The following is a 10,708-nucleotide window of genomic DNA, read 5'->3' on the forward strand; positions in this document are numbered from 1 at the left end:
CCCAAAAAGCAAAAGTTTGAAAGAAAGGGCTTCAGGTTTTCAAAGTTTTGCATTTGGCATTTAATGCACTGGCATCTTAACAGTTACAGCTAATATGTATTGGTTATTCCTGACTCTTAACCTATTTAACCCTGAAACAATGCTCATCGAGAACACCATTCGGCACGCAATTAGTAATGACAGAATAGTCCTCAAAAAATAAACTGGTAGTACAGTTCATACATTTTCTTTGGTTTAACAAGATTGTTGAGTGTTTTAAAGCTAATATATTGATGACCTGAGTTATATTTTCCACTCAAATGAGTGGAAGGTGGCGTTGATTCTGTGGAGACAATCTGAGCCCCTAACCCTAACCTCCCAAACCCTTAGCTAGGGTTAGGGTTAGGATAATTAGAATGTTTTCTAATTATCCTAACCCTAACCCTAGCTAAGCTTAGAGGATGTTTGATGGCATGATTGTGTTTTAGGACACAAAGGATTTTTAGGAAAAGTTATATTTCAATGTTATCTTCACCTTTTCTTACTTGCCTATATGGCTCTATGCGCTGCTTTGCCCTAAATTGGAATGATGACTTAAATACCCAAAAAGCAAAATTTTTAAAGAAAGGGCTTCAGCTTTTCAAAGTTTTGCATTTGGCATTTAATGCACTGGCATTTTAACAGTTACAGCTAATATGTATTGGTTATTCCTGACTCTTAACCTATTTAACCCTGAAACAATGCTCATCGAGAACACCATTCGGCACGCAATTTCTAATGACAGAATTCTCCTCAAAAAATAAAATTGTAGCACAATTCATACATTTTCTTTATTTTAACAAGTTTGTTGAGTGTTTTAAAGCTAACATATTGATGCCCTGAGTTATATTTTCCACTCAAATGAGTGGAATGTTGCATTGATTCTATGGAGACAATCTGAGCCCCTAACCCTAACCTCCCAAACCCTTAGCTAGGGTTAGGGTTAGGATAATTAGAAAACATAGAGGATGTTTGATGGCATGGTTGTGTTCTAGGACAGAAAGGATTTTTAGGAAAAGTGATATTTCAATGTTATCTTCACCTTTTTTTTCTTGCCTATATGGCTCTATGCGCTGCTTTGCCCTAAATTGTAATGTTGACTTAAATACCCAAAAAGCAAAATTTTGAAAGAAATTGCTTCAGCTTTTCAAAGTTTTGCATTTGGCATTTAATGCACTGGCATTTTAACAGTTACAGCTAATATGTATTGGTTATTCCTGACTCTTAACCTATTTAACCCTGAAACAATGCTCATCGAGAACACCATTCGGCTCGCAATTAGTAATGACAGAATAGTCCTCAAAAAATAAACTGGTAGTACAGTTCATACATTTTCTTTGGTTTAACAAGATTGTTGAGTGTTTTAAAGCTAATACAGATGCAGCCATTCAAAATGGGTGAGGTATTTCGCGGCATACCCCGGTGGGCGTGTCACAGTATCACGCGGTATCACGCATTTCACGTGTGTCACGTGACTAACTATCCGGCGTCGCCTTGTAAAACCGCCAGGGGGAGCTTAACCTCTCATGTACAGCATTTGAGCCTTTAATTTTGAACTGTGTATTACAGCATGTTAATCATCAGTCATTAAAATGTTGGTATATATTATGAAAGCAAGATTGCTCAGTTGGACAGAAGTACACAACCTACCTTTATCAGAAATATTTATGCATCAAAGCCTTTACTGAAGATATTACTAATAGTATTAATAATGGATGACTTTGGACAAGCTGTATACTCAAAGTATAATTTCTTTAGCACATTTGTACAAGCACTTGGAATCTGTCCAAGCCATACTTTGTCAGGCATTTTGTTTTACTTCAACGGGGCATAAAAACTTCCTTGCTTTTAACAGGGCGTTTCATAATTTCTAGCTACGAAAATGATTTAAAATGCGACACCTATCATTCAACTAGAGCTTAAAATATCACAAGGAAAAATACACACCGGTATTCCATTTCTCCCTAAACATTGTAAGCTTCGAAGTCTTTAACTAACGTGATACCGGAGTCAACAAGCATACTTTTAGAATTTGATTAAAAGGGAATATAATATGGAATCGCGTATCTAAAGAATTTAATAACGGTATGATTATATCCGTGTACTGCGGCAGGACTGTGTAAGGCTGTTTCGCCTACCTGAACATGCGAGCTGTCTTGTAGCCTACTGGTCTAGGTGCGTGACTTCCAACTGGTAGGTTGTGTGTTCGAATCCAGCTGGTGCTGGACTTTTATTTTAACAAACATTTCTTCGAAAAAATAGGTAAGCGATATTATGGACAATCAATTGACTTTTATATTTCAAAATATCGCAACATGATCGATATTTGCGATATTTTGAATATATCTTCCCTTCTGACAGTGGTTCCTGCTTCTATTGTGTGTGTGTGTGCAACAGTAAATTTTTATAGAGAAATGGAGGCGGGACAGTATGCGTTACAATATAAACATTTATATTGATTTAAATCGTGTTCTGATTTAAATCGCAAACGCGTGTTTAATTATGTGTTTTTTAATCATGATCAGGCTAATGCATTTCTACATTTTCTGTATGAACCAGCTTAGAGGTTCATACAGAAAGACAGCTTGTGTTTAAATTGAGTGTAAGGTAATTTATGCTTCTAAAGTCATGGTCAGTATTGTTGTACTGTGCTGTACTGTGTCACATTATTTTATAGCGTTTTTATTGCGTTATTAAATCCGGTGGCGCTGTGTTAGTTTCCTGACTCACATTATTTAAACTGCGACACTGATCATTCATCTCTAAATAAACTTTATTTTATATAGCATTTTAAGCGAATAGGTAATTAGATTGCTCATAAACCTAATCACTTTTTCTTCATAAACACAGCGTGATTGCTCTCTGAAAATGCTTTTCCTTTATTTTTAAAGTAGGCTCAGATTTCAACTATAGATCGTATTATTATAAACTTTCTTGGAAAAATGTATTTTATGTAAACCATGTTTGCTATTAATTCATTTAGGGCTAAAATACGTTCATTGTCTTCTAATCGAGTCGAGTTGACATTGGAAGCCTGCCACACCCGGACCGTTAACGCATTAGCACGTCAAAGCCCATTGAGCCAGTATTGGCTTTAGTATCCCCCCCTTCTCCCCTCAATTCAATTCAATTCAAGGTGTTTTATTTACATGACAGATGGGTACAAGCAGTGTTGGGTACTGTATGTATATTGTAACGCTTACGGCAGACAGGCACTGTGTAGGAGCCGACGCACCAGAGCAGCGCCTGCAATTTTTATATTTATAACTTAGTTTTTAAAATTAGTCAAGCAATACGAAGCATCTCCTTTTACTTAGTGCCTGAGCATACTGCAACGCGTGTGAAGCCCATAAACGATATTAATTTTGGAACTTAAACATACAGTATATGGCTGGTCTCGGTACTTTAAAGAAAACATACACACCAGTATTCCATTTCTCCCTAAACATTTTAAGCATCGAAGTCTTTAACTAACGCGATACCGGAGTCAACAAGCATACTTTTAGAATTTGATTAAAAGGGAATATAATATGGAATCGCGTATCTACAGAATTTAAAGACCAGACAATCGCAAACTCGTTTTCAATAAAATTATTTTATTCATTCAGCAGTTTGTGAGAGGGACATCCAGCAGGGAGAGACACACACACCGGTTTTCATTGACAACATTGTTTTTTTTTCAATTCCTCTTGTCTAACAGGAATGTTTTGTTTGTGGACAGACTGTTAGACAAGAGGAAAAGACTGCCTCCTCCTACGAAGCATTTCGTTGATCCGATCACGAATTCTTTTCCAGTCGTACGCAGCAAGGGTTGAGAATCTCCGATTCACCATCGTACTAATGGTTTCCCGGAGATTGGGTTAAAAAAAAACAAAAAACATACTAACAACTGTGCCATCCTACTCCTTAGTTAATACATTTTATTATTCATAAACAGTTAACATTGTTAGCAAAATATTTTGAATTATATTTAACCCTATTTTTTCTTTAGTTTTGTATTTAACTTATTATATGATAGTCAGACTTAATGTATATTTGAACAATGAAAATATATTTTTACAAGATTTTACATTAAGCACTTTAAATTAATATGGTTAATAATAGTAAACTGTAACATGCTGTAACAAGATCGGTTACAAGAAGAAAATGCTTTCAGAGAAAATGTTTCAACCAAACTTATTCCCACACACCCCGCCCCCACTACCATTAGAATATACACAAACATTTCAGCGTTTCATTCTGAGCAGAAGACCCTCACACCTGAAGAGTGCTGGCTGTGACGAATTAAACCGGTTTTACAGGTTTCAATCACAGACCATGTGACATGGGACTCAGTAAACTACAGTAACACCGTATTTGATAACGCTTTAAAAACGCTATAAAATAATGTGACTTGGCACAGAACAAGTTTACAACACAGTACAAAGATAAATGCTGACCATGACTTTAGAAGCATAAATTGCCTTACACTCAATTTAAACACAAGCTGTCTTTAGCCCTCTAAGCTGGTTCATACAGAAATGTAGAGATCTAGGCTCAGAACACACAGCTTCATTAGCGAATACATATGCAGGACAACTGGAGAAGACGTTTTACAGAGGGTGGATTTTTAGAAACATCCCATCAGACATCCCATCATATTCACAACGTGAAATCTAGAAAATAATATTACGTAACCAAAATCCGCAATATGGAAACAGAACCTGTGTAATTGTTGATAGATGATGTACTCGTAACATTTTTTCAAGACGAACTACATTTAAAAAATGACTTGTATGTACTTGATATCTCTAATCAATCCACGGGTCCCAGCACAAAACGAAAGTAAAACGCATACCGTTTCTCGCTTCTTATTGCTCAAAAGTAATTTGACCGTATGAAATGCATAATATAAACCTAGAAACATATACGTGAGCAGTACTTAAGCACTGTAGTATCGGTGTTAAGACATACCTCTCAAATACTGTAAATCAAGTTAAAAATATCTCAAGACCGATTCTGGTCATAATGAAACCATGCAAGGGAGTTTTTATGTCCGTTGCAGTTCTTTTGCAACATGAATATAATTATATCGTTATTAATTTCTTGAGATACGCGATTCCATATTATATTCCCTTTTAATCAAATTCTAAAAGTATGCTTGTTGACTCCGGTATCACGTTAGTTAAAGACTTCGAAGCTTACAATGTTTAGGGAGAAATGGAATACCGGTGTGTATTTTTTTCTTTAAAGTACCGAGACCAGCCATATACTGTATGTTTATGTTAAGATTTCCCTTCAGTGGTAAAATTAGATATGAATATTCAATACTTAAACGGGCACAGTTAAGACATTAAATATACATGTACATATTGTATACAGTACAGTTTGCATACGGTAATATGTTTATGTTACGCGATTAAAAAAGAAATAAATAAAACTGGAAGGTCCAGCACCACCATTATGTTTATATGGTTGTTTTTGTTGGTTGGTTGTTATTATGGTTATTAATAATTCGATCTATAGTTGTAATCTGAGCCTAAATAAAAAGAAAAAGCAAGTGATTAGGTTTATGAGCAATCTAATTACTTATTCGTTTAAAACGCTATATAAAATAAAGTTTATTATTAATTTGCTGGACAGAGCGGTGAACATTATTATGCATAAGACAAAGATAACGATCCTGATCAGTTTAGAAATCTGTGTACGCTGTAAGGTTTTTACTTCTTAAACTTTTAAAATACACGTTTAGAATTGAAAGAAATTCTCTTCCTGGTATAGCAAACCAGCACGTCTTTTTTCTCCAATCAGAGGGGTGTCAGATGGTGTCAGCCAATCACCATTCTGCGTTGGGTAGCAACGGGTGACTGTTCTCAGGCGGAAGATGTAAACAGCTTAATGTTCGTGTTAAATATTTTTTTTTAATTAAAATTCATTCTATACAGCAATCGCATATTTGGGTACCGTTTCATAAAACTTTCATGCTTAAAATGTTTAGGGAGAAATGGAAGACTGGTGTGTATTTTTTCTTTAAACTACCAAGACCAGCCATACACAGTACAGTTTACATACATACAGTAATGTTTTAAATTAATATCGTTTATGACCTTCAGATGCGTTATGCTCCTCTTCTTTTTATGCTCAGCTACTAAAATTTCCCTTTAGTGGTAAAATCCATATAAATATTCAAAACTAAGCGGATTAAAATGTGCACAGTAAAGACATTAAATGATTCAATCTTTGCACTACCAACCAATGCACCACGAGTGCCCCTGTCGGTCATTTTGGCCAGCCAATCACTTGCACTGCGGTATGCTCCGGTGCCCCGCGGTGGCTTGTGGGTAGGTTACCGTACCGCGGGTTTTTACCGCGCATTTTGAATGGCTGCATCTGTATATTGATGACCTGAGATATATTTTCCACTCAAATGAGTGGAATGTTGCATTGATTCTATGGAGACAATCTGAGCCCCTAACCCTAACCTCCCAAACCCTTAGCTAGGGTTAGGGTTAGGATAATTAGAAAACATAGAGGATGGTAGATGGTATGGTTGTGTTCTAGGACACAAAGGATTTTCAGGAAAAGTGATATTTCAATGTTATCTTCACCTTTTTTTCTTGCCTATATGGCTCTATGTACTGATTTGCCCTAAATGGGAATGATGTCTTAAATACCCTAAAAGCAAAAGTTTGAAAGAAAGGGCTTCAGCTTTTCAAAGTTTTGTATTTGGCATTTAATGTACTGGCATTTTAACAGTTACAGCTAATATTTATTGGTTATTCCTGACTCTTAACCTATTTAACCCTGAAAAAATGCTCATCGAGAACACCATTCGGCTCGCAATTAGTAATGACAGAATACTCCTTAAAAAATAAAATGGTAGCACAGTTCATACATTTTCTTTGTTTTAACAAGTTTGTTGAGTGTTTTAAAGCTAATATATTGATGCCCTGAGATATATTTTCCACTCAAATGAGTGTAAGGTTGCGTTGATTCTATGGAGACAATCTGAGCCCCTAACCCTAACCTCCCAAACCCTTAGCTAGGGTTAGGGTTAGGATAATTAGAAAATATAGAGGATGTTTGATGGCATGGTTGTGTTCTAGGACAGAAAGGATTTTTAGGAAAAGTGATATTTCAATGTTATCTTCACCTATTTTTTCTTGCTTATATGGCTCTATGCGCTGCTTTGCCCTAAATTGGAAAGATGACTTAAATACCCAAAAAGCAAAATTGTGAAAGAAAGGCTTCAGCTTTTTTAAAGTTTTGCATTTGGTATTAAATGCACTGGCATTTTAACAGTTACTGTTAATATGTACTGGTTATTCCTGACTCTTAACCTATTTAACCCTGAAACAATGCTCATCGAGAACACCATTCGGCTCGCAATTAGTAATGACAGAATAGTCCTCAAAAAATAAAATGGGAGCACAGTTCATATTTTTTCTTTGGTTTAACAAGATTGTTGAGTGTTTTAAAGCTAATATACAGTACTGATGACCTGAGTTATATTTTCCACTCAAATGAGTGGAAGGTTGCATTGATTCTATGGTGACAAACTGAGCCCCTAACCCTAACCTCCCAAACCCTTAGCTAGGGTTAGGGTTAGGATAATTAGAAAACATAGAGGATGCTTGATGGCATGGTTGTGTTCTTGGACAGAAAGGATTTTTAGGAAAAGTGATATGTCAATGTTATCTTCATCTTTTTTTTCTTGCCTACATGGCTCTATGCGCTGCATTGCCCTAAGAGGGAATGATGTCTTAAATACCCAAAAAGCAAAATGTTGAAAGAAAGGGCTTCAGCTTTTCCAAGTTTTGCATTTTGCATTTAATGCACTGGCATTTTAACAGTTACAGTTAATATGTATTTGTTATTTCTGACTCTTAACCTATTTAACCCTGAAACAATGCTCATCGAGAACACCATTCGGCAGACAATTTCTAAGGAGAGAATACTCCTCAAAAAATAAAATTGTAGCACAGTTCATACATTTTATTTATTTAAACAAGATTGATGAGTGTTTTAAAGCTAATATATTGATGCCCCGAGTTATATTTTCCACTCAAATATGTGGAAGGTTGCATTGATTCTATGGTGACAAACTGAGCCCCTAACCCTAACCTCCCAAACCGTTAGCTAGGGTTAGGGTTAGGATAATTACAAAACATAGAGTATGTTTGATGGTATGGTTGTGTTCTATGAAAGAAAGGATTTTAAGTAAAAGTGATATTTCAATTTTATCTTCAACTTTTTTTTCTTGCCTATTTGGCTCTATGCACTGCTTTGCACTAAATGGGAATGATGACTTAAATACCCAAAAATCAAAAGTTTGAAAGAAACTGCTTCAGCTTTTCAAAGTTTTGCATTTGGCATTTAATGCATTGGCATTTTAACAGTTTCAGCAAATATGTATTGGTTATTCCTGACTCTTAACCTATTTAACCCGGAAACAATGCTCATAGAGAACAATATTCAGCAGGCAATTTCTAATGATTCCTCAAAAAATAAAATTGTAGCACAGTTCATACATTTTATGTATTTTAACAAGATTGTTGAGTGGTTTAAAGCTTATATATTGATGCCCTGAGTTATATTTTCCACTCAAATGAGTGGAAAGTTGCATTGATTCTATGGAGACAATCTGAGCCCCTAACCCTAACCTCCCAAACCCTTAGCTAGGGATAGGGTTAGGATAATTAGAAAACATAGAGGATGTTTGATGGCATGGTTGTTTTCTAGGACAGAATGGATTTTTAGGAAAAGTGATATTTCAACGTTATCTTCACCTGTTTTTTCCTTGCCTATATGGCTCTATGCACTGCATTGCCCTAAATGGGAATTATGACTTAAATACCCAAAAATCAAAAGTTTGAAAGAAAAATCTTCAGCATTTCAAAGTTTTGCATTTGGCATTTAATGCATTGGTATTTTAACAGTTACAGCTGTTGCTTTTGGCATTTATTGCACTGGCATTTTAACAGTTACAGCTAATATGTATTGGTTATTCCTGTCTCTTAACCTATTTAACCCTGAAACAATGCTCATTGAGAACACCATTCGGCAGGCAATTTCGAATGACAGAATACTCCTCAAAAAATAAAATTGTAGCACAGTTCATACATTTTCTTTGGCTTAACAAGATTGTTGAGTGTTTTAAAGCTAATATATAGATGACCTGAGTTATATTTTCCACTCAAATGAGTGGAAGATTGCATTGATTCTATGGAGACAATCTGAGCCCCTAACCCTAACCTCCCAAACCCTTAGTGAGGGTTAGAGTTAGGATAATTAGAAGACATAAAGGATGTTTGATGGCATGGTTGTGTTCTATGAAAGAAAGGATTTTAATTAAAAGTGATATTTCAATGTTATCTTAACCTTTTTTTTCTTGCCTATATGTCATTATGCACTGCTTTGCTCTAAATGGGAATGATGACTTAAATACCCTAAAAGCAAAAGTTTGAAAGAAAGGGCTTCAGCTTTTCAAACTGTTGCATTTGGCATTTAATACACTGCCATTTTAACAGTTACATTTAATATGTATTGGTTATTGCTGAGTCTTAACCTATTTAACCCTGAAACAGTGCTCATCGAGAACACCATTCGGCTCGCAATTAGTAATGACAGAATACTCCTCACAAAATAAAATGGTAGCACAGTTCATACATTTTCTTTGGTTTAACATGTTTGTTGAGTGTTTTAAAGCTAATATATTGATGCCCTGAGATATATTTTCCAGTCAAATGAGTGTAAGGTTGCGTTGATTCTATGGAGACAATCTGAGCCCCTAACCCTAACCTCCCAAACCCTTAGCTAGGGTTAGGGTTAGGATAATTAGAAAACATAGAGGATGGTAGATGGTATGGTTGTGTTCTAGGACACAAAGGATTTTTAGGAAAAGTGATATTTCAATGTTATCTTCACCTTTTTTCTTGCCTATATGGCTCTATGCGCTGCTTTACCCTAAATTGGAATGATGACTTAAATACCAAAAAAGCTAAATTTTGAAAGAAAGGGCTTCAGCTTTTCAAAGTTTTGCATTTGGCATTTAATACACTGCCATTTTAACATTTACATTTAATATGTATTGGTTATTGCTGAGTCTTAACCTATTTAACCCTGAAACAGTGCTCATCGAGAACAGCATTCGGCTCGCAATTAGTAATGACAGAATACTCCTCACAAAATAAAATGGTAGCACAGTTCATACATTTTCTTTGGTTTAACATGTTTGTTGAGTGTTTTAAAGCTAATATATTGATGCCCTGAGATATATTTTCCAGTCAAATGAGTGTAAGGTTGCGTTGATTCTATGGAGACAATCTGAGCCCCTAACCCTAACCTCCCAAACCCTTAGCTAGGGTTAGGGTTAGGATAATTAGAAAACATAGAGGATGGTAGATGGTATGGTTGTGTTCTAGGACACAAAGGATTTTTAGGAAAAGTGATATTTCAATGTTATCTTCACCTTTTTTTCTTGCCTATATGGCTCTATGCACTGCTTTGCCCTAAATTGGAATACTGACTTAAATACCCAAAAAGCAAAATTTTGAAAGAAAGGGCTTCAGCTTTTCAAAGTTTTGCATTTGGCATTTAATACACTGGCATTTTAACAGTTACAGCTAATATTTATTGGTTATTCCTGACTCTTAACCTATTTAACCCTGAAACAATGCTCATCGAGAACACCATTCGGCTCGCAATTAGT

The sequence above is a fragment of the Lepisosteus platostomus genome, chromosome 9 (assembly GCF_059453375.1).
Source record: "Lepisosteus platostomus isolate fLepPlt1 chromosome 9, fLepPlt1.hap1, whole genome shotgun sequence".
In the NCBI taxonomy this organism is placed as follows: domain Eukaryota; kingdom Metazoa; phylum Chordata; class Actinopteri; order Semionotiformes; family Lepisosteidae; genus Lepisosteus; species Lepisosteus platostomus.